The sequence below is a fragment of the Camelus bactrianus genome, chromosome 17, assembly GCF_048773025.1.
Source record: "Camelus bactrianus isolate YW-2024 breed Bactrian camel chromosome 17, ASM4877302v1, whole genome shotgun sequence".
Lineage (NCBI taxonomy): Eukaryota > Metazoa > Chordata > Mammalia > Artiodactyla > Camelidae > Camelus > Camelus bactrianus.
In genome coordinates, this window is record NC_133555.1 from 50,599,934 (window position 1) to 50,625,320 (window position 25,387).

The following is a 25,387-nucleotide window of genomic DNA, read 5'->3' on the forward strand; positions in this document are numbered from 1 at the left end:
TAAGTGTTTGTGGCAAAGAGACCATAAGACAGGGGGAGAGGGAGAGAGAGAACAAGGGAGAGGCAGAAGGAGACAAGTGAGAGAGGGAGGTAGGGATGGAGGGCGTGAGGGAGAGAGAGAGATTGATTGCCTGCCTAATATCCCCAGCACCTTGGTTAATTTGAGCCCTGCTGATAATAATCTGGCTATAATCTGGGAACCAAGAAAAGTGCTAGGAGAGATTTGTAACGGTGCTCCCCTGTACTGGCCCTAATGGAAGCTCTCTTGCTCCCAGAATCTCAGTGATGGTGCTTCACTGCTGTAGGGATTCCAAGAGAATCTAGTTTGCAAGTAGAAGCTGGCTTCTTATCAGGGGCCCCCAACCCCCTTCCCATCCAGTCCCAGGCAAAGGGGGACATGGTGAATCTGTGAGGAGTGGCATGGATGCTGGGGCACAGACTACAAGGGGACCAAAACAGAGCCAAAGACTTTGCATTGAGTTCCAAGCCAGGTTTATTTAATCAAGGCAATGTAAGAGAGAACCCGCAAATCGACCTGCAAGCCAAGAGGGCTTGGGCGGTATTCTTGTCCTTTGGCATGCTAGCATCCTTTCCGACATCAGGGAGGATGCCCCTCCTGGTGCCCGTGCGTCCTGAGAGCGCCCGCGGAGCACGGCAGGGCTGAGGGAGGCCACGCAGTGGCGCCCGCAGTCTGGGCGCCTTGCCCTTGCTGCCGAGCTCTAGGAGAGTGGCTGGTTCCTCGTCCTTTTTTCTCAGCCGTGGCTCGGCATCCCAGGGAAGGAGGCCTGAATTGGGCTCGACCAAAGGCTTTCCTGAGGCCCTGGCGAGCCTGGCAGCATGTCCAGGAGGGCCTGGAATTCGTCGTCACTGAGGGGTTCTTCCAGGTTTGGCCAAAGTCCCTCTTCCGGGGTGCCGTCGCTCAGGAAAGGTTGTGCCTTTTCCAGAAGGCTGGCGTCTGACAAGAGTTCATCTAAGAGGCTCCCTGAGCCTCTGGCGCCTGAGGTCTGGGGCTGCGGGTGGAGCGGAGGACACGTGAGCTGATCCGATGGGGCCTGCTGCTGCCACAGGTGTGTCTCGGCCTGTTCGGGCTGCAGAATTGGCGCGTGGGGGCTGCGTGGCTGAGCCGGATGCTGCCCGGTGTGTGGAGGAGCGCTGCGGGGGACAGGCTGAGGGCGTGCTGCCATGCCAGGGTGCAGGCTGCTGTGCGGGCAGGCCCCTCCGTGGGCGGAGGGCGTGAGTGCCGCGTGCATGGGTGCGAGACTCCCTCCTGGACTCGGCCCTGCTGTGGTGCCGCCGGGGTCTGTTCCCGGATGTGGAGGGTTCTCTGCTCCCTGCGAAGCCGGGGCGGGCTGGACCAACAGGAGCATCAAAGGCTGGCCCACCCAGCCACCACAGGGAGCACAAGGCACAAAGAAGCTTGGGGCCAGAGGAGGGGCTGCAGCGGTAAGGGACCGGAAGCTGTCCAGTGGATCAGTTGGAGGCAATTGATGAGCGCTGTTGTGGATGTTGGGCGGGGGCCTTTGGTCCGATGGGACAGTCGGGGCTGGTCTGGCATCGGGGTCTTCTGCCCGGGCCTTGGCAGGCGCCCCTCTGCTCTGCTCCGGGTGCCGAGCTCTCCGGTTCTGAAACCATATCTAGGCAAGATGAGAGAAAGGGAGACAGGTACATCAGAAGCACGATCTCCCACGTCGCCTTGCAACCCCCATGCCAGCACCCCTGGTCTGACAGGCTCCGGGCAAAAACACTGCCTTCGGATAGGCCTTGACCCAGGGTGATGGGACCTTTGCCAGTCCCCAGGTCCTTGCAAAATGAGGGGCCAAATCAGGGCCACACTGGAACCCTGGCTTCCATGAGAGATCCCTCGCTGTCTGGCTAGACTGTCGGGACCCCTCCCAGGCTCTCCGGGACCTCCTCTGCTCCGTCCCCTTCAGGAAATGGATGCCTTCAGGTCAGGCACCTGAGTGAATGTCTATAGGGAAACTTACAAGCCCCATTCCTCTCCCCAACCCCCGAATGACACACCCACACATCCAGAACCATCAGCAGTGCCTACGTATATCCAGCACCGGCGCGGGAGGAAAACGGCACTCCCGCCTTGGGACATACCATCTTCCACCTACTGAGACCTTACCTGGATTCGAGGTTCAGGAAGTCCTGTTTGACGAGCCAATTCTTCCCTGGTGGCAATGCCAGGAAAGCGGTCCCTCTCAAAGGCTTGCACAAGCATCCCTGTTTGAGAGGGTGAGATGAACGTGCGCTTTCTCCCAGCCTCTTTTGGGCGGCCATCTAGAGGAGCACAAACAAAGAAGAGAGGACAATGAAGCCCACTTCACATTCAGTGCACACAAATTCTGCCATATGGAGGAAATGGCATATCAGATAGGTAGGTAGATAGAAAGATAGAGAGATAGAGGGATAGATAGATAGATGGATAGATAGATAGAGAGAGAGATAGAGAGAGAGATAGATAGGTGAGAGGTTAAGAGAGAGAGAGATTGAAACATAGGTATAGATCTACATAGATAGATGATAGATCGATAGATGATAGAAAGATAGTTAATCGATACAAATATAGTTTTTATACATATATGTATCGCTATGTCTATAGTGAATTATCATGTGTATGTAGAAGTATACACAGGCACAATGCATTCCCCCACCCACACAGACACATCCACACATACACACCCACACACACACACACAAACACACACACACACACTCACAGTTTCCATTTTACATTTTAATTATTCACTTTAAAATTTTATTTCTTGCTTGACTGTTTGTTTGCTTGTTTCTCTAGTTTGCTGTTTGGTTGGTTTCCCAGCATGTTTTCTGGAGTGTTCTGAAGCCCTGATGGGCCAATTCTGGAACGAATCTTGCTATGGAGCCCGAGGAAAATCTTTGTGAGTGGATAAGAGAAGGGAACTCTGCACTTTGGACAGTTTCAGGACCAGAGGGTTGAAAGGCTTCCTGGCCATGCAAGACCCCGCCCTCCAAACAGGGCCATGATGCTCATAGTGTGAGCACTAGCAGGGCAAGGCCCAGAAAGGCTTGTGTCCTCTCCTAAGGGTTCTCTGCTGACTACTAGTCACCCACGTTCAGAGATGAATCTGTCTCCAGGAACCCTAATGGGAAAATGCCTTTGGAAAGCCAGGGACTCACCTTGCATCAGAGCCTGAGGCTCGTGCACAGGATGCGATTGCCCGTCTGGTAAGATGTTCCCCGACGGCGGTCGGCTCTGCCTTAGGCTTCTTCTTCGTTGGTTTTGGAACCAAACCTAAATAGAAGGAGTAAAACCCCTGTCACTCAAATGCTTAGGGACAGATTTCAAGAGCTATCACAGTGATTCGCAACACAGCTAACAGACAACCAAAGGAGTGGACAAACTCTAGGCTCCATGTGCCCCAATGGAAATATTCAGCACCCAAAGGGACTGGACTTGCCACAGATTATGGCTTTCACCTCGGAAGAACTGCACAGGATTCCAGAAAACACTATCTGCATGGAAGAAAATCAGCATATCCCCTGCCATCCTCCCTCTGGAATCCAAAGACAAAAACACGTGAGGCAGGAGACAATGTTTGCTTTCCCAAAGTCAGTCTGAAGGAGCTTGTTGATATTCTCCCTCTCTCTTCTCCTCTCCATATCCCTCGTTTCCTCCCCCGACCCACTCTGTCTGATCATCTCTCTTGCTATCCGTTTCTGTCTCTCTCTGCTTAGCTCTCTGTCTCACTTGACATTTTCCATTCCTGTCACCTGCCATGGTCCCTGTTGGCCTGTTAGTCTCAGTCTCCGATTCTGTCCATCTACCTGTTTATGCTTGTTTCTCTTTTCCTCTCTCTCAGTCCCAGTCTCTGTCTCTGTGTCCATTTCTCTCTGTTGTTTCTCTCACTGGCTCCCTTTGAGTCTTTGTGCCTCCTTTTTGACCATGCTCAGTGCCTGAGGAATGTTCCTCTGTCTCCCTCCTGGCCCCATGGACAGCACCCTTTCCTAACACACCACGCATAGGTGAGTGCTCTTGTCCAAAATTCCCTGAAGGCAGGCGAACTCCTGAAAACCCCATGCTGCCTGGAAAAGACTCCTTGACAGGGAACTCTTAGGAGGGCAAGGTCCTGCCACTTCCAGGTCTGGAGGCTCTTAGGTACCCGATCCCCATCGTTCAAATCTGTGTCATTGTCTCCAACAGTGAAACCACATGCTGCCTTCATCGTTACCCAAGAATCAAATGCAGAGTTAGGTGTGGATGGAGTGGAGTGGAGTGGAGTGGAGTGGAGTGGAGCAGCGTGGTGAAGGGTAGGGTGCAGCTGAGTGAGGTCGGGTGAGGTCGTGTGAGGCTTGGGGGCCGGCCGGGTGGCAGGGGGATGGGGTTGGGGTTGGTGGAGGTGTCGCCATCGGGGTAGATATGGGTGTCGTTGAGGGTGTGGGCGTGTGTGTGTCCATTTTTAGGCATCTCTGATGGGGCTGTGTGGGCAGTTTGTTGAACCTGCCAGTCAGTTCAGTAAGGGAAGCCTACGCGTCTTAGTGCCCATTGAAAGGCCGCAGGCACAGTGCTCCTGCTCCTAAGGTTCTCCCCTTTCAGGGCTCCTCTCCCACCCTACCAGACAGGAAGCCTTGAGCACCGCTAGCGCCTCGGAGGTGAGCCAGAAAGGACCGAAACCTCTGGCACAAGCAGCCTCACGCACCCTCTTTCCCTCGGCTTTGATTCCTGACCTCCTGTAGGACCAAGGGCCACTCAGCTCCCTCTGGCCCTGTTCTCCCAAGGGACAGCCATTCTTAGCCGGGAGTGGATTCCAGGCTTGCCTCCAGCAACCAGACCAGGAGCACCAAGGGGAGGAGACGGCTCCTCTCCATAGCGTGCACCCCACCACGAAGTGTCTGTAGCCAATTGCATATTGGGCTCGGAAACCAGGTACAAACCCTTCAGCACAGAGGCTCGCTAGAGGACACCCCTTTTCCCTGATACTGGATGGCTTATCTTTGGTTCCCTCCCAACGCACGAGAGACGAAGCCCGGCTAAGTCTCGGCAGCCAGCTCCCCGACCTGGAATTGGGACTCACACGGCTCGGGCCGGGTGGCATCTGGACACGGAACCCGAGAGAACAGGAATCCCGAGACTGATATTTACCTGAATTCTGCTTTCGGGAATGCCCAGGTTTCGGGCCAGGCTCTCTCGGGCCTTGATGCCAGGGTAGGGGTTCTGTTGAAAGAGGGCTTGCAGAGCATCCTTTTGACTGAGCTTCAGAACCAGCCTCTTTCTCCGCTGTCCTCTTGGGCGTGGGCCTGCCAAATACAAGAGGGGGAAAAGTCTGAGAGGGAATCCGTACGGCTGCACCAACGGCGGTGTTTGGTGGTGATGGGTGGTGCCACACCAGGCTGCTTTTTGTGTCCGGGAGGCGGGGGGTAGTAGACTCCAGTGCAGAGATGGCCGTCCATTTCTATCTATCGGAAGCACACACACAGCCCTGCTGAAGGGGTGACCCTGGGCCTTCCATCTATGCCAAGTAGAAAAGATGAGGTGGCTCAAGTTCTTGGGATCTACCACCCACTCACCGGCAGCCCAGAGAACTACAAACCAACCAGCTGGGAAGACCTAGGGCAACAGGGTCATGCTCCAAATGGGTGGAAGATGTTCCCAACCAGGGGACGCGGCCGCCGGCTGCCGGCCGTGCAACGTCTGGATGGCCCATGGCAGGACGGACCTCGAACTTTAGGCCAGCTAGAAGAGCCCACCTTGTGGCTCCTCACACACCCATGGCACACCTGCTTGAACTACTTGAAAATCGAGCCAAGCACGGCCACACGTGTGTAGGTTGTGTCGGATATCCACATTGCGGCCCTCGTGCCCCGACCCTGATTCTGATGACGCCTGGGCTGGGACACCACAGAGGATGAGCACCTCATCATGGACATCACCGTGTCATATGGACTGGCTGTGTGCATGCTATTTTTCTCTGTGGAAAGCTTGGATTGATAGAGCCCTGTCCTAGTGGACACTTGTTCTCTGTGATGCAGAGGAATAGGACTGTGCTTGTTCACACGTTCTGCGGAAAGCCCGACGTGGTGTCGGGCACGTCCCGGGCTTCGGGACGACTTGGATTTCCTGAAGTGTATTCAAACTCTAGAACATCAGCCCTCCCGACAAAGGAATTCCCCGCTAGCCACTGCCAGCTGCCAAACTAGGGTGTCAAGGAGTCTGCCTGGAAGGACGCAAGGCACGGCTTGCGCACCCCAAGCGATGCTTCCTTCACAAGCACCCTTCCTCCTTGCCAGCTCCAGTGAGATTGCTTCGGACAGAAGTCATGGAGCACACGGTAGCCTGGCCTTGGGGCTTTTGCCTTCAGAAAGCCCCACCCCCACATGCGCCCCCAGCTGCCCCTGCCCCCAGTCTCTACTCCCTACTTTGGAGTCGAGTGGGAGGCATGTCAAGGGTTTCTGGGATCAGTGCCTCCCGAGCCCTAGTGTTGAATTTGGTGGCAAGGGAACCTATGACCTGCCGTGCTTCTTGGGTATCCTGCGTGTGGACTACTTCCAGGGACAGCAGAGAAACGGACCCGTTCCCACGGAACTCAAGGCAAGAGGGAGCTGCTAAACCACAGCGAGAAAGTACCAACACCACCAACTCAAATGTCCTAACGTGTTCCACTAGAAATGCGCTGCATGCGATCGGAAGCCTTGGACAACGGCTGCAGCTTTCTGTGAAGCGGCGCGTCAGGACTTCTCACAGAGGAGCTGTGGGTGGGCAGCAGGGCTACCGCTCCCATGTCAATTTCAACAGGGCCAAAGAAATCAATGAATACAAACAAAAAAGAAAGGAAAAACAGAAGTACACAAGCCACTCTCTCAATCATTTGGCCCAATGGCTTCCTTAAACAGAGCCCAGCCAGAGCCATCCCTGCAGTCTCATGGGGCCATTTCTCCCCTCGTCCACATCCCTGAGAGGGCAGGAAGGCATTTCAGATGAGCCAGCAGGAGAGCCCAGGTGCTGATGTCTACTTACCGTTGGGCGTGCGTGATTCATCCATGGCCGGAGAGACACCCGTCCGGCACAGAGGCTGCTGGCCAAATGTGGAGTTCCCAGGAGCACGGGCCTTATCAAGGGATCGGGCACGCCCCGCCCCTATTTATGGAAATCGCTGCCTCGGGATCCCAACCCCCCCTTCCACCTTGAGAACCTTGAAGGGTTCCCATGTGTCCATGTTAGGGGACTTGGACTGAAAGGCAAATCCGGAGGCCAGCAAGGCCTTTCTTTGGAAGCCTGGCATCCTCCGTTCCCCGGGCTGAATGGGCTCCAGGGCTCTCTGGTTTTCACACGTTTTCCCGTTCCACGCAGTGTTTGCTCTCCCTGGCTTTCCCCAACCCTGGGTTCGTGGTGACAAGGCTTGGCCCCAGTGTTCTTTCCAGTGTGGAGGGCCTAGCTTCCCGGTGTCTACTTCCCAATTCCCTCGGCATCTCCTGGACCTCATTGCATTCCAGGCCTGAGGCATTTCCTTGACTGGAGGCTGAGGACCCGCTCATTTCAATAGGAAAGCTGAATGCACCGACGGACACAGGATTCGACACACGGGTCATGCTCTTCGGTCACAAACTTTGGAAACTTTTCCAGCTGTCATCTGCAGCCCGCCCCCTTCCTCACGGGCCAGGGAGTGCATGAAGAAAGGGGCAGACCCCACTACCACACTAGGAGGCGGCTTCGAAGTGCGAGGCTTGTCCTGGGCAAACCCAACATGGCTATGTTGCCCCGCCTGTCTGCCAGCATCTTCAAAGCCTTTCCAGAGAGGCCTGATGAGGGTCCGGTCCCCTGAAGTCTATCCAGGCCGAAACGTGTCAGCTACACCCGGCTACGTCAAAGCAATTCTCGTGGCAAGCCTGTCTCCCAGGGAAGCCAGGTCGAATGCACGTCCCAACAGTGGGTGGGGGAGGGGAAAAGAGGGGGAGGGGAAGAGGGGGAGGGGAGCGGGGAGCTGCCCTCACTCGCCTGGGGCCATCACCCAGGTCAAAACAGGTCAGAAACTGTCCAGCAGCCCCAAGGACCCATGCCCAACGGCATCGGGAGCTCTGCTGTCGGGAATCCGGCCCACGCAAACGGAATGCATTCCCAAGCGAACTTCCCTGCTGGAGCCGCCAAAAGGGAAGCAAGGAAAAATCGTTTGATGGTGAAAACACATGGATCCAGAGAACCTGTAGACGGTCACTCCTTCTCCGGACGGCAGGCACGAGTCCGGGAAAGTCAGGCAAGAAACCAGAGCTGAAAAGGAGGGCCCGGCACCACAACTTGGGAGAAGAGACAGATAACTCAAGTAACGCTGGGGAGTGCAATGATAGCCCCGCCTCAGCCAAGATGGACCCAGTAGGATAGAGATGGGAAGCGAGGGTGTGTTTTCCAAAATCGAATACCTGGGGAGGAGGAGAGGGAAGGGAGAGGTGTGGGGAGAGGGATGAGGAGGGGAGGGGAGGGGTGAGGGGGATGGGAGTGGGAAGGGAAGGGGAGTAGGAGCAGGAGAAGCAGAAGGGGAATTCCAAAGCGTCCTAGAGGATGGTGGCGCAGCTGTGCTAGGGAGGAATATTTGGCTGGAATATACCAACCCATCTGACATTTTAGCTGACCCTAGGCCCTAGACCCTCGAAACATGGAAACCCAAAACACATAATGGGCCGTCTTTAGTGCCACCCTGGTTCATGAAACTCAGCCATGTGCACTGAGATGGAGACTACGAGATTCTTCAGCATCATTTGGGGATGTGTCTAATTATAGCAGCACTTGGTTCAAACGATGCTTGTGTGTTTGTGTGGCTGTGTGTGCGCTGTAAGTGTTTGTGGCAAAGAGACCATAAGACATGGGGAGAGGGAGAGAGAGAACAAGGGAGAGGCAGAAGGAGACAAGTGAGAGAGGGAGGTAGGGATGGAGGGCGAGAGGGAGAGAGAGAGATTGATTGCCTGCCTAATATCCCCAGCACCTTGGTTAATTTGAGCCCTGCTGATAATAATCTGGCTATAATCTGGGAACCAAGAAAAGTGCTAGGAGAGATTTGTAACGGTGCTCCCCTGTACTGGCCCTAATGGAAGCTCTCTTGCTCCCAGAATCTCAGTGATGGTGCTTCACTGCTGTAGGGATTCCAAGAGAATCTAGTTTGCAAGTAGAAGCTGGCTTCTTATCAGGGGCCCCCGACCCCCTTCCCATCCAGTCCCAGGCAAAGGGGGACATGGTGAATCTGTGAGGAGTGGCATGGATGCTGGGGCACAGACTACAAGGGGACCAAAACAGAGCCAAAGACTTTGTATTGAGTTCCAAGCCAGGTTTATTTAATCAAGGCAATGTAAGAGAGAACCCGCAAATCGACCTCCAAGCCAAGAGGACTTGGGCGGTATTCTTGTCCTTTGGCATGCTAGCATCTTTTCCAACATCAGGGAGGATGCCCCTCCTGGTGCCCGTGCGTCCTGAGAGCGCCCGCGGAGCACGGCAAGGCTGAGGGAGGCCACGCAGTGGCGCCGGCAGTCTGGGCGCCTTGCCCTTGCTGCCGAGCCCTAGGAGAGTGGCTGGTTCCTCGTCCTTATTTCTCAGCCGTGGCTCGGCATCCCAGGGAAGGAGGCCTGAATTGGGCTCGACCAAAGGCTTTCCTGAGGCCCTGGCGAGCCTGGCAGCATGTCCAGGAGGGCCTGGAATTCGTCGTCACTGAGGGGTTCTTCCAGGGTTGGCCAAAGTCCCTCTTCCGGGGTGCCGTCGCTCAGGAAAGGTTGTGCCTTTTCCAGAAGGCTGGCGTCTGACAAGAGTTCATCTAAGAGGCTCCCTGAGCCTCTGGCGCCTGAGGTCTGGGGCTGCGGGTGGAGCGGAGGACACGTGAGCTGATCCGATGGGGCCTGCTGCTGCCACAGGTGTGTCTCGGCCTGTTCGGGCTGCAGAATTGGCGCGTGGGGGCTGCGTGGCTGAGCCGGATGCTGCCCGGTGTGTGGAGGAGCGCTGCGGGGGACAGGCTGAGGGCGTGCTGCCATGCCAGGGTGCAGGCTGCTGTGCGGGCAGGCCCCTCCGTGGGCGGAGGGTGTGAGTGCCGCGTGCATGGGTGCGAGACTCCCTCCTGGACTCGGCCCTGCTGTGGTGCCGCCGGGGTCTGTTCCCGGATGTGGAGGGTTCTCTGCTCCCTGCGAAGCCGGGGCGGGCTGGACCAACAGGAGCATCAAAGGCTGGCCCACCCAGCCACCACAGGGAGCACAAGGCACAAAGAAGCTTGGGGCCAGAGGAGGGGCTGCAGCGGTAAGGGACCGGAAGCTGTCCAGTGGATCAGTTGGAGGCAATTGATGAGCGCTGTTGTGGATGTTGGGCGGGGGCCTTTGGTCCGATGGGACAGTCGGGGCTGGTCTGGCATCGGGGTCTTCTGCCCGGGCCTTGGCAGGCGCCCCTCTGCTCTGCTCCGGGTGCCGAGCTCTCCGGTTCTGAAACCATATCTAGGCAAGATGAGAGAAAGGGAGACAGGTACATCAGAAGCACGATCTCCCACGTCGCCTTGCAACCCCCATGCCAGCACCCCTGGTCTGACAGGCTCCGGGCAAAAACACTGCCTTCGGATAGGCCTTGACCCAGGGTGATGGGACCTTTGCCAGTCCCCAGGTCCTTGCAAAATGAGGGGCCAAATCAGGGCCACACTGGAACCCTGGCTTCCATGAGAGATCCCTCGCTGTCTGGCTAGACTGTCGGGACCCTTCCCAGGCTGTCCGGGACCTCCTCTGCTCCGTCCCCTTCAGGAAATGGATGCCTTCAGGTCAGGCACCTGAGTGAATGTCTATAGGGAAACGTACAAGCCCCATTCCTCTCCCCAACCCCCCAATGACCCACCCACACATCCAGAACCATCAGCAGTGCCTACGTATATCCAGCACCGGCGCGGGAGGGAAACGGCACTCCCGCCTTGGGACATACCATCTTCCACCTACTGAGACCTTACCTGGATTCGAGGTTCAGGAAGTCCTGTTTGACGAGCCAATTCTTCCCTGGTGGCAATGCCAGGAAAGCGGTCCCTCTCAAAGGCTTGCACAAGCATCCCTGTTTGAGAGTGTGAGATGAACGTGCGCTTTCTCCCAGCCTCTTTTGGGCGGCCATCTAGAGGAGCACAAACAAAGAACAGAGGACAATGAAGCTCACTTCACATTCAGTGCACACAAATTCTGCCATATGGAGGAAATGGCATATCAGATAGGTTGGTAGATAGAAAGATAGAGAGATAGAGGGATAGATAGATAGATAGATGGATAGATAGAGAGAGAGAGAGATAGAGAGAGAGATAGATAGTTGAGAGGTTAAGAGAGAGAGAGATTGAAACATAGGTATAGATCTACATAGATAATTGATAGATCAATAGATGATAGAAAGATAGTTAATCGATACAAATATAGTTTTTATACATATATGTATCGCTATGTCTATAGTGAATTATCATGTGTATGTAGAAGTATACACAGGCACAATGCATTCCCCCACCCACACAGACACATCCACACATACACACCCACACACACACACACAAACACACACACACACACTCACAGTTTCCATTTTACATTTTAATTATTCACTTTAAAATTTTATTTCTTGCTTGACTGTTTGTTTGCTTGTTTCTCTAGTTTGCTGTTTGGTTGGTTTCCCAGCATGTTTTCTGGAGTGTTCTGAAGCCCTGATGGGCCAATTCTGGAACGAATCTTGCTATGGAGCCCGAGGAAAATCTTTGTGAGTGGATAAGAGAAGGGAACTCTGCACTTTGGACAGTTTCAGGACCAGAGGGTTGAAAGGCTTCCTGGCCATGCAAGACCCCGCCCTCCAAACAGGGCCATGATGCTCATAGTGTGAGCACTAGCAGGGCAAGGCCCAGATAGGCTTGTGTCCTCTCCTAAGGGTTCTCTGCTGACTACTTGTCACCCACGTTCAGAGATGAATCTGTCTCCAGGAACCCTAATGGGAAAATGCCTTTGGAAAGCCAGGGACTCACCTTGCGTCAGAGCCTGAGGCTCGTGCAAAGGATGCGATTGCCCGTCTGGTAAGATGTTCCCCGACGGCGGTCGGCTCTGCCTTAGGCTTCTTCTTCGTTGGTTTTGGAACCAAACCTAAATAGAAGGAGTAAAACCCCTGTCACTCAAATGCTTAGGGACAGATTTCAAGAGCTATCACAGTGATTCGCAACACAGCAAACAGACAACCAAAGGAGTGGACAAACTCTAGGCTCCATGTGCCCCCAGTGGAAATATTCAGCACCCAAAGGGACTGGACTTGCCACAGATTATGGCTTTCACCTCGGAAGAACTGCACAGGATTCCAGAAAACACTATCTGCACGGAAGAAAATCAGCATATCCCCTGCCATCCTCCCTCTGGAATCCAAAGAAAAAAACACGTGAGGCAGGAGACAATGTTTGCTTTCCCAAAGTCAGTCTGAAGGAGCTTGCTGATATTCTCCCTCTCTCTTCTCCTCTCCATATCCCTCGTTTCCTCCCCCGACCCACTCTGTCTGATCACCTCTCTTGCTATCCGTTTCTGTCTCTCTCTGCTTAGCTCTCTGTCTCACTTGACAATTTCCATTCCTGTCACCTGCCATGGTCCCTGTTGGCCTGTTAGTCTCAGTCTCCGATTCTGTCCATCTACCTGTTTATGCTTGTTTCTCTTTTCCTCTCTCTCAGTCCCTGTCTCTGTCTCTGTGTCCATTTCTCTCTGTTGTTTCTCTCACTGTCTCCCTTTGAGTCTTTGTGCCTCCTTTTTGACCATGCTCAGTGCCTGAGGAATGTTCCTCTGTCTCCCTCCTGGCCCCATGGACAGCACCCTTTCCTAACACACCACGCATAGGTGAGTGCTCTTGTCCAAAATTCCCTGAAGGCAGGCGAACTCCTGAAAACCCCATGCTGCCTGGAAAAGACTCCTTGACAGGGAACTCTTAGGAGGGCAAGGTCCTGCCACTTCCAGGTCTGGAGGCTCTTAGGTACCCGATCCCCATCGTTCAAATCTGTGTCATTGTCTCCAACAGTGAAACCACATGCTGCCTTCATCGTTACCCAAGAATCAAATGCAGAGTTAGGTGTGGATGGAGTGGAGTGGAGTGGAGTGGAGTGGAGTGGAGCAGCGTGGTGAAGGGTAGGGTGCAGCTGAGTGAGGTCGGGTGAGGTCGTGTGAGGCTTGGGGGCCGGCCGGGTGGCAGGGGGATGGGGTTGGGGTTGGTGGAGGTGTCGCCATCGGGGTAGATATGGGTGTCGTTGAGGGTGTGGGCGTGTGTGTGTCCATTTTTAGGCATCTCTGATGGGGCTGTGTGGGCAGTTTGTTGAACCTGCCAGTCAGTTCAGTAAGGGAAGCCTACGCGTCTTAGTGCCCATTGAAAGGCCGCAGGCACAGTGCTCCTGCTCCTAAGGTTCTCCCCTTTCAGGGCTCCTCTCCCACCCTACCAGACAGGAAGCCTTGAGCACCGCTAGCGCCTCGGAGGTGAGCCAGAAAGGACCGAAACCTCTGGCACAAGCAGCCTCACGCACCCTCTTTCCCTCGGCTTTGATTCCTGACCTCCTGTAGGACCAAGGGCCACTCAGCTCCCTCTGGCCCTGTTCTCCCAAGGGACAGCCATTCTTAGCCGGGAGTGGATTCCAGGCTTGCCTCCAGCAACCAGACCAGGAGCACCAAGGGGAGGAGACGGCTCCTCTCCATAGCGTGCACCCCACCACGAAGTGTCTGTAGCCAATTGCATATTGGGCTCGGAAACCAGGTACAAACCCTTCAGCACAGAGGCTCGCTAGAGGACACCCCTTTTCCCTGATACTGGATGGCTTATCTTTGGTTCCCTCCCAACGCACGAGAGACGAAGCCCGGCTAAGTCTCGGCAGCCAGCTCCCCGACCTGGAATTGGGACTCACACGGCTCGGGCCGGGTGGCATCTGGACACGGAACCCGAGAGAACAGGAATCCCGAGACTGATATTTACCTGAATTCTGCTTTCGGGAATGCCCAGGTTTCGGGCCAGGCTCTCTCGGGCCTTGATGCCAGGGTAGGGGTTCTGTTGAAAGAGGGCTTGCAGAGCATCCTTTTGACTGAGCTTCAGAACCAGCCTCTTTCTCCGCTGTCCTCTTGGGCGTGGGCCTGCCAAATACAAGAGGGGGAAAAGTCTGAGAGGGAATCCGTACGGCTGCACCAACGGCGGTGTTTGGTGGTGATGGGTGGTGCCACACCAGGCTGCTTTTTGTGTCCGGGAGGCGGGGGGTAGTAGACTCCAGTGCAGAGATGGCCGTCCCTTTCTATCTATCGGAAGCACACACACAGCCCTGCTGAAGGGGTGACCCTGGGCCTTCCATCTATGCCAAGTAGAAAAGATGAGGTGGCTCAAGTTCTTGGGATCTACCACCCACTCACCGGCAGCCCAGAGAACTACAAACCAACCAGCTGGGAAGACCTAGGGCAACAGGGTCATGCTCCAAATGGGTGGAAGATGTTCCCAACCAGGGGACGCGGCCGCCGGCTGCCGGCCGTGCAACGTCTGGATGGCCCATGGCAGGACGGACCTCGAACTTTAGGCCAGCTAGAAGAGCCCACCTTGTGGCTCCTCACACACCCATGGCACACCTGCTTGAACTACTTGAAAATCGAGCCAAGCACGGCCACACGTGTGTAGGTTGTGTCGGATATCCACATTGCGGCCCTCGTGCCCCGACCCTGATTCTGACGACGCCTGGGCTGGGACACCACAGAGGATGAGCACCTCATCCTGGACATCACCGTGTCATGTGGACTGGCTGTGTGCATGCTATTTTTCTCTGTGGAAAGCTTGGATTGATAGAGCCCTGTCCTAGTGGACACTTGTTCTCTGTGATGCAGAGGAATAGGACTGTGCTTGTTCACACGTTCTGCGGAAAGCCCGACGTGGTGTCGGGCACGTCCCGGGCTTCGGGACGACTTGGATTTCCTGAAGTGTATTCAAACTCTAGAACATCAGCCCTCCCGACAAAGGAATTCCCCGCTAGCCACTGCCAGCTGCCAAACTAGGGTGTCAAGGTGTCTGCCTGGAAGGACGCAAGGCACGGCTTGCGCACCCCAAGCGATGCTTCCTTCACAAGCACCCTTCCTCCTTGCCAGCTCCAGTGAGATTGCTTCGGACAGAAGTCATGGAGCACACGGTAGCCTGGCCTTGGGGCTTTTGCCTTCAGAAAGCCCCACCCCCACATGCGCCCCCAGCTGCCCCTGCCCCCAGTCTCTACTCCCTACTTTGGAGTCGAGTGGGAGGCATGTCAAGGGTTTCTGGGATCAGTGCCTCCCGAGCCCTAGTGTTGAATTTGGTGGCAAGGGAACCTATGACCTGCCGTGCTTCTTGGGTATCCTGCGTGTGGACTACTTCCAGGGACAGCAGAGAAACGGACCCGTTCCCACGGAACTCAAGGCAAGAGGGAGCTGCTAAACCACAGCGAGAAAGTACCAACACCACCAACTCAAATGTCCTAACGTGTTCCACTAGAAATGCGCTGCATGCGATCGGAAGCCTTGGACAACGGCTGCAGCTTTCTGTGAAGCGGCGCGTCAGGACTTCTCACAGAGGAGCTGTGGGTGGGCAGCAGGGCTACCGCTCCCATGTCAATTTCAACAGGGCCAAAGAAATCAATGAATACAAACAAAAAAGAAAGGAAAAACAGAACTACACAAGCCACTCTCTCAATCATTTGGCCCAATGGCTTCCTTAAACAGAGCCCAGCCAGAGCCATCCCTGCAGTCTCATGGGGCCATTTCTCCCCTCGTCCACATCCCTGAGAGGGCAGGAAGGCATTTCAGATGAGCCAGCAGGAGAGCCCAGGTGCTGATGTCTACTTACCGTTGGGCGTGCGTGATTCATCCATGGCCGGAGAGACACCCGTCCGGCACAGAGGCTGCTGGCCAAATGTGGAGTTCCCAGGAGCACGGGCCTTATCAAGGGATCGGGCACGCCCCGCCCCTATTTATGGAAATCGCTGCCTCGGGATCCCAACCCCCCCTTCCACCTTGAGAACCTTGAAGGGTTCCCATGTGTCCATGTTAGGGGACTTGGACTGAAAGGCAAATCCGGAGGCCAGCAAGGCCTTTCTTTGGAAGCCTGGCATCCTCCGTTCCCCGGGCTGAATGGGCTCCAGGGCTCTCTGGTTTTCACACGTTTTCCCGTTCCACGCAGTGTTTGCTCTCCCTGGCTTTCCCCAACCCTGGGTTCGTGGTGACAAGGCTTGGCCCCAGTGTTCTTTCCAGTGTGGAGGGCCTAGCTTCCCGGTGTCTACTTCCCAATTCCCTCGGCATCTCCTGGACCTCATTGCATTCCAGGCCTGAGGCATTTCCTTGACTGGAGGCTGAGGACCCGCTCATTTCAATAGGAAAGCTGAATGCACCGACGGACACAGGATTCGACACACGGGTCATGCTCTTCGGTCACAAACTTTGGAAACTTTTCCAGCTGTCATCTGCAGCCCGCCCCCTTCCTCACGGGCCAGGGAGTGCATGAAGAAAGGGGCAGACCCCACTACCACACTAGGAGGCGGCTTCGAAGTGCGAGGCTTGTCCTGGGCAAACCCAACATGGCTATGTTGCCCCGCCTGTCTGCCAGCATCTTCAAAGCCTTTCCAGAGAGGCCTGATGAGGGTCCGGTCCCCTGAAGTCTATCCAGGCCGAAACGTGTCAGCTACACCCGGCTACGTCAAAGCAATTCTCGTGGCAAGCCTGTCTCCCAGGGAAGCCAGGTCGAATGCACGTCCCAACAGTGGGTGGGGGAGGGGAAAAGAGGGGGAGGGGAAGAGGGGGAGGGGAGCGGGGAGCTGCCCTCACTCGCCTGGGGCCATCACCCAGGTCAAAACAGGTCAGAAACTGTCCAGCAGCCCCAAGGACCCATGCCCAACGGCATCGGGAGCTCTGCTGTCGGGAATCCGGCCCACGCAAACGGAATGCATTCCCAAGCGAACTTCCCTGCTGGAGCCGCCAAAAGGGAAGCAAGGAAAAATCGTTTGATGGTGAAAACACATGGATCCAGAGAACCTGTAGACGGTCACTCCTTCTCCGGACGGCAGGCACGAGTCCGGGAAAGTCAGGCAAGAAACCAGAGCTGAAAAGGAGGGCCCGGCACCACAACTTGGGAGAAGAGACAGATAACTCAAGTAACGCTGGGGAGTGCAATGATAGCCCCGCCTCAGCCAAGATGGACCCAGTAGGATAGAGATGGGAAGCGAGGGTGTGTTTTCCAAAATCGAATACCTGGGGAGGAGGAGAGGGAAGGGAGAGGTGTGGGGAGAGGGATGAGGAGGGGAGGGGAGGGGTGAGGGGGATGGGAGTGGGAAGGGAAGGGGAGGAGGAGCAGGAGAAGCAGAAGGGGAATTCCAAAGCGTCCTAGAGGATGGTGGCGCAGCTGTGCTAGGGAGGAATATTTGGCTGGAATATACCAACCCATCTGACATTTTAGCTGACCCTAGGCCCTAGACCCTCGAAACATGGAAACCCAAAACACATAATGGGCCGTCTTTAGTGCCACCCTGGTTCATGAAACTCAGCCATGTGCACTGAGATGGAGACTACGAGATTCTTCAGCATCATTTGGGGATGTGTCTAATTATAGCAGCACTTGGTTCAAACGATGCTTGTGTGTTTGTGTGGCTGTGTGTGCGCTGTAAGTGTTTGTGGCAAAGAGACCATAAGACATGGGGAGAGGGAGAGAGAGAACAAGGGAGAGGCAGAAGGAGACAAGTGAGAGAGGGAGGTAGGGATGGAGGGCGAGAGGGAGAGAGAGAGATTGATTGCCTGCCTAATATCCCCAGCACCTTGGTTAATTTGAGCCCTGCTGATAATAATCTGGCTATAATCTGGGAACCAAGAAAAGTGCTAGGAGAGATTTGTAACGGTGCTCCCCTGTACTGGCCCTAATGGAAGCTCTCTTGCTCCCAGAATCTCAGTGATGGTGCTTCACTGCTGTAGGGATTCCAAGAGAATCTAGTTTGCAAGTAGAAGCTGGCTTCTTATCAGGGGCCCCCGACCCCCTTCCCATCCAGTCCCAGGCAAAGGGGGACATGGTGAATCTGTGAGGAGTGGCATGGATGCTGGGGCACAGACTACAAGGGGACCAAAACAGAGCCAAAGACTTTGTATTGAGTTCCAAGCCAGGTTTATTTAATCAAGGCAATGTAAGAGAGAACCCGCAAATCGACCTCCAAGCCAAGAGGACTTGGGCGGTATTCTTGTCCTTTGGCATGCTAGCATCTTTTCCAACATCAGGGAGGATGCCCCTCCTGGTGCCCGTGCGTCCTGAGAGCGCCCGCGGAGCACGGCAAGGCTGAGGGAGGCCACGCAGTGGCGCCGGCAGTCTGGGCGCCTTGCCCTTGCTGCCGAGCCCTAGGAGAGTGGCTGGTTCCTCGTCCTTATTTCTCAGCCGTGGCTCGGCATCCCAGGGAAGGAGGCCTGAATTGGGCTCGACCAAAGGCTTTCCTGAGGCCCTGGCGAGCCTGGCAGCATGTCCAGGAGGGCCTGGAATTCGTCGTCACTGAGGGGTTCTTCCAGGGTTGGCCAAAGTCCCTCTTCCGGGGTGCCGTCGCTCAGGAAAGGTTGTGCCTTTTCCAGAAGGCTGGCGTCTGACAAGAGTTCATCTAAGAGGCTCCCTGAGCCTCTGGCGCCTGAGGTCTGGGGCTGCGGGTGGAGCGGAGGACACGTGAGCTGATCCGATGGGGCCTGCTGCTGCCACAGGTGTGTCTCGGCCTGTTCGGGCTGCAGAATTGGCGCGTGGGGGCTGCGTGGCTGAGCCGGATGCTGCCCGGTGTGTGGAGGAGCGCTGCGGGGGACAGGCTGAGGGCGTGCTGCCATGCCAGGGTGCAGGCTGCTGTGCGGGCAGGCCCCTCCGTGGGCGGAGGGTGTGAGTGCCGCGTGCATGGGTGCGAGACTCCCTCCTGGACTCGGCCCTGCTGTGGTGCCGCCGGGGTCTGTTCCCGGATGTGGAGGGTTCTCTGCTCCCTGCGAAGCCGGGGCGGGCTGGACCAACAGGAGCATCAAAGGCTGGCCCACCCAGCCACCACAGGGAGCACAAGGCACAAAGAAGCTTGGGGCCAGAGGAGGGGCTGCAGCGGTAAGGGACCGGAAGCTGTCCAGTGGATCAGTTGGAGGCAATTGATGAGCGCTGTTGTGGATGTTGGGCGGGGGCCTTTGGTCCGATGGGACAGTCGGGGCTGGTCTGGCATCGGGGTCTTCTGCCCGGGCCTTGGCAGGCGCCCCTCTGCTCTGCTCCGGGTGCCGAGCTCTCCGGTTCTGAAACCATATCTAGGCAAGATGAGAGAAAGGGAGACAGGTACATCAGAAGCACGATCTCCCACGTCGCCTTGCAACCCCCATGCCAGCACCCCTGGTCTGACAGGCTCCGGGCAAAAACACTGCCTTCGGATAGGCCTTGACCCAGGGTGATGGGACCTTTGCCAGTCCCCAGGTCCTTGCAAAATGAGGGGCCAAATCAGGGCCACACTGGAACCCTGGCTTCCATGAGAGATCCCTCGCTGTCTGGCTAGACTGTCGGGACCCTTCCCAGGCTGTCCGGGACCTCCTCTGCTCCGTCCCCTTCAGGAAATGGATGCCTTCAGGTCAGGCACCTGAGTGAATGTCTATAGGGAAACGTACAAGCCCCATTCCTCTCCCCAACCCCCCAATGACCCACCCACACATCCAGAACCATCAGCAGTGCCTACGTATATCCAGCACCGGCGCGGGAGGGAAACGGCACTCCCGCCTTGGGACATACCATCTTCCACCTACTGAGACCTTACCTGGATTCGAGGTTCAGGAAGTCCTGTTTGACGAGCCAATTCTTCCCTGGTGGCAATGCCAGGAAAGCGGTCCCTCTCAAAGGCTTGCACAAGCATCCCTGTTTGAGAGTGTGAGATGAACGTGCGCTTTCTCCCAGCCTCTTTTGGGCGGCCATCTAGAGGAGCACAAACAAAGAACAGAGGACAATGAAGCTCACTTCACATTCAGTGCACACAAATTCTGCCATATGGAGGAAATGGCATATCAGATAGGTTGGTAGATAGAAAGATAGAGAGATAGAGGGATAGATAGATAGATAGATGGATAGATAGAGAGAGAGAGAGATAGAGAGAGAGATAGATAGTTGAGAGGTTAAGAGAGAGAGAGATTGAAACATAGGTATAGATCTACATAGATAATTGATAGATCAATAGATGATAGAAAGATAGTTAATCGATACAAATATAGTTTTTATACATATATGTATCGCTATGTCTATAGTGAATTATCATGTGTATGTAGAAGTATACACAGGCACAATGCATTCCCCCACCCACACAGACACATCCACACATACACACCCACACACACACACACAAACACACACACACACACTCACAGTTTCCATTTTACATTTTAATTATTCACTTTAAAATTTTATTTCTTGCTTGACTGTTTGTTTGCTTGTTTCTCTAGTTTGCTGTTTGGTTGGTTTCCCAGCATGTTTTCTGGAGTGTTCTGAAGCCCTGATGGGCCAATTCTGGAACGAATCTTGCTATGGAGCCCGAGGAAAATCTTTGTGAGTGGATAAGAGAAGGGAACTCTGCACTTTGGACAGTTTCAGGACCAGAGGGTTGAAAGGCTTCCTGGCCATGCAAGACCCCGCCCTCCAAACAGGGCCATGATGCTCATAGTGTGAGCACTAGCAGGGCAAGGCCCAGATAGGCTTGTGTCCTCTCCTAAGGGTTCTCTGCTGACTACTTGTCACCCACGTTCAGAGATGAATCTGTCTCCAGGAACCCTAATGGGAAAATGCCTTTGGAAAGCCAGGGACTCACCTTGCGTCAGAGCCTGAGGCTCGTGCAAAGGATGCGATTGCCCGTCTGGTAAGATGTTCCCCGACGGCGGTCGGCTCTGCCTTAGGCTTCTTCTTCGTTGGTTTTGGAACCAAACCTAAATAGAAGGAGTAAAACCCCTGTCACTCAAATGCTTAGGGACAGATTTCAAGAGCTATCACAGTGATTCGCAACACAGCAAACAGACAACCAAAGGAGTGGACAAACTCTAGGCTCCATGTGCCCCCAGTGGAAATATTCAGCACCCAAAGGGACTGGACTTGCCACAGATTATGGCTTTCACCTCGGAAGAACTGCACAGGATTCCAGAAAACACTATCTGCACGGAAGAAAATCAGCATATCCCCTGCCATCCTCCCTCTGGAATCCAAAGAAAAAAACACGTGAGGCAGGAGACAATGTTTGCTTTCCCAAAGTCAGTCTGAAGGAGCTTGTTGATATTCTCCCTCTCTCTTCTCCTCTCCATATCCCTCGTTTCCTCCCCCGACCCACTCTGTCTGATCATCTCTCTTGCTATCCGTTTCTGTCTCTCTCTGCTTAGCTCTCTGTCTCACTTGACATTTTCCATTCCTGTCACCTGCCATGGTCCCTGTTGGCCTGTTAGTCTCAGTCTCCGATTCTGTCCATCTACCTGTTTATGCTTGTTTCTCTTTTCCTCTCTCTCAGTCCCTGTCTCTGTCTCTGTGTCCATTTCTCTCTGTTGTTTCTCTCACTGGCTCCCTTTGAGTCTTTGTGCCTCCTTTTTGACCATGCTCAGTGCCTGAGGAATGTTCCTCTGTCTCCCTCCTGGCCCCATGGACAGCACCCTTTCCTAACACACCACGCATAGGTGAGTGCTCTTGTCCAAAATTCCCTGAAGGCAGGCGAACTCCTGAAAACCCCATGCTGCCTGGAAAAGACTCCTTGACAGGGAACTCTTAGGAGGGCAAGGTCCTGCCACTTCCAGGTCTGGAGGCTCTTAGGTACCCGATCCCCATCGTTCAAATCTGTGTCATTGTCTCCAACAGTGAAACCACATGCTGCCTTCCTCGTTACCCAAGAATCAAATGCAGAGTTAGGTGTGGATGGAGTGGAGTGGAGTGGAGTGGAGTGGAGTGGAGCAGCGTGGTGAAGGGTAGGGTGCAGCTGAGTGAGGTCGGGTGAGGTCGTGTGAGGCTTGGGGGCCGGCCGGGTGGCAGGGGGATGGGGTTGGGGTTGGTGGAGGTGTCGCCATCGGGGTAGATATGGGTGTCGTTGAGGGTGTGGGCGTGTGTGTGTCCATTTTTAGGCATCTCTGATGGGGCTGTGTGGGCAGTTTGTTGAACCTGCCAGTCAGTTCAGTAAGGGAAGCCTACGCGTCTTAGTGCCCATTGAAAGGCCGCAGGCACAGTGCTCCTGCTCCTAAGGTTCTCCCCTTTCAGGGCTCCTCTCCCACCCTACCAGACAGGAAGCCTTGAGCACCGCTAGCGCCTCGGAGGTGAGCCAGAAAGGACCGAAACCTCTGGCACAAGCAGCCTCACGCACCCTCTTTCCCTCGGCTTTGATTCCTGACCTCCTGTAGGACCAAGGGCCACTCAGCTCCCTCTGGCCCTGTTCTCCCAAGGGACAGCCATTCTTAGCCGGGAGTGGATTCCAGGCTTGCCTCCAGCACCCAGACCAGGAGCACCAAGGGGAGGAGACGGCTCCTCTCCATAGCGTGCACCCCACCACGAAGTGTCTGTAGCCAATTGCATATTGGGCTCGGAAACCACGTACAAACCCTTCAGCACAGAGGCTCGCTAGAGGACACCCCTTTTCCCTGATACTGGATGGCTTATCTTTGGTTCCCTCCCAACGCACGAGAGACGAAGCCCGGCTAAGTCTCGGCAGCCAGCTCCCCGACCTGGAATTGGGACTCACACGGCTCGTGCCGGGTGGCATCTGGACACGGAACCCGAGAGAACAGGAATCCCGAGACTGATATTTACCTGAATTCTGCTTTCGGGAATGCCCAGGTTTCGGGCCAGGCTCTCTCGGGCCTTGATGCCAGGGTAGGGGTTCTGTTGAAAGAGGGCTTGCAGAGCATCCTTTTGACTGAGCTTCAGAACCAGCCTCTTTCTCCGCTGTCCTCTTGGGCGTGGGCCTGCCAAATACAAGAGGGGGAAAAGTCTGAGAGGGAATCCGTACGGCTGCACCAACGGCGGTGTTTGGTGGTGATGGGTGGTGCCACACCAGGCTGCTTTTTGTGTCCGGGAGGCGGGGGGGAGTAGACTCCAGTGCACAGATGGCCGTCCATTTCTATCTATCGGAAGCACACACACAGCCCTGCTGAAGGGGTGACCCTGGGCCTTCCATCTATGCCAAGTAGAAAAGATGAGGTGGCTCAAGTTCTTGGGATCTACCACCCACTCACCGGCAGCCCAGAGAACTACAAACCAACCAGCTGGGAAGACCTAGGGCAACAGGGTCATGCTCCAAATGGGTGGAAGATGTTCCCAACCAGGGGACGCGGCCGCCGGCTGCTGGCCGTGCAACGTCTGGATGGCCCATGGCAGGACGGACCTCGAACTTTAGGCCAGCTAGAAGAGCCCACCTTGTGGCTCCTCACACACCCATGGCACACCTGCTTGAACTACTTGAAAATCGAGCCAAGCACGGCCACACGTGTGTAGGTTGTGTCGGATATCCACATTGCGGCCCTCGTGCCCCGACCCTGATTCTGACGACGCCTGGGCTGGGACACCACAGAGGATGAGCACCTCATCCTGGACGTCACCGTGTCATGTGGACTGGCTGTGTGCATGCTATTTTTCTCTGTGGAAAGCTTGGATTGATAGAGCCCTGTCCTAGTGGACACTTGTTCTCTGTGATGCAGAGGAATAGGACTGTGCTTGTTCACACGTTCTGCGGAAAGCCCGACGTGGTGTCGGGCACGTCCCGGGCTTCGGGACGACTTGGATTTCCTGAAGTGTATTCAAACTCTAGAACATCAGCCCTCCCGACAAAGGAATTCCCCGCTAGCCACTGCCAGCTGCCAAACTAGGGTGTCAAGGTGTCTGCCTGGAAGGACGCAAGGCACGGCTTGCGCACCCCAAGCGATGCTTCCTTCACAAGCACCCTTCCTCCTTGCCAGCTCCAGTGAGATTGCTTCGGACAGAAGTCATGGAGCACACGGTAGCCTGGCCTTGGGGCTTTTGCCTTCAGAAAGCCCCACCCCCACATGCGCCCCCAGTTGCAGCTGCCCCCAGTCTCCACTACCTACTTTGGAGTCGAGTGGGAGGCATGTCAAGGGTTTCTGGGATCAGTGCCTCCCGAGCCCTAGTGTTGAATTTGGTGGCAAGGGAACCTATGACCTGCCGTGCTTCTTGGGTATCCTGCGTGTGGACTACTTCCAGGGACAGCAGAGAAACGGACCCGTTCCCACGGAACTCAAGGCAAGAGGGAGCTGCTAAACCACAGCGAGAAAGTACCAACACCACCAACTCAAATGTCCTAACGTGTTCCACTAGAAATGCGCTGCATGCGATCGGAAGCCTTGGACAACGGCTGCAGCTTTCTGTGAAGCGGCGCGTCAGGACTTCTCACAGAGGAGCTGTGGGTGGGCAGCAGGGCTACCGCTCCCATGTCAATTTCAACAGGGCCAAAGAAATCAATGAATACAAACAAAAAAGAAAGGAAAAACAGAACTACACAAGCCACTCTCTCAATCATTTTGCCCAATGGCTTCCTTAAACAGAGCCCAGCCAGAGCCATCCCTGCAGTCTCATGGGGCCATTTCTCCCCTCGTCCACATCCCTGAGAGGGCAGGAAGGCATTTCAGATGAGCCAGCAGGAGAGCCCAGGTGCTGATGTCTACTTACCGTTGGGCGTGCGTGAGTCATCCATGGCCGGAGAGACACCCGTCCGGCACAGAGGCTGCTGGCCAAATGTGGAGTTCCCAGGAGCACGGGCCTTATCAAGGGATCGGGCACGCCCCGCCCCTATTTATGGAAATCGCTGCCTCGGGATCCCAACCCCCCCTTCCACCTTGAGAACCTTGAAGGGTTCCCATGTGTCCATGTTAGGGGACTTGGACTGAAAGGCAAATCCGGAGGCCAGCAAGGCCTTTCTTTGGAAGCCTGGCATCCTCCGTTCCCCGGGCTGAATGGGCTCCAGGGCTCTCTGGTTTTCACACGTTTTCCCGTTCCACGCAGTGTTTGCTCTCCCTGGCTTTCCCCAACCCTGGGTTCGTGGTGACAAGGCTTGGCCCCAGTGTTCTTTCCAGTGTGGAGGGCCTAGCTTCCCGGTGTCTACTTCCCAATTCCCTCGGCATCTCCTGGACCTCATTGCATTCCAGGCCTGAGGCATTTCCTTGACTGGAGGCTGAGGACCCGCTCATTTCAATAGGAAAGCTGAATGCACCGACGGACACAGGATTCGACACACGGGTCATGCTCTTCGGTCACAAACTTTGGAAACTTTTCCAGCTGTCATCTGCAGCCCGCCCCCTTCCTCACGGGCCAGGGAGTGCATGAAGAAAGGGGCAGACCCCACTACCACACTAGGAGGCGGCTTCGAAGTGCGAGGCTTGTCCTGGGCAAACCCAACATGGCTATGTTGCCCCGCCTGTCTGCCAGCATCTTCAAA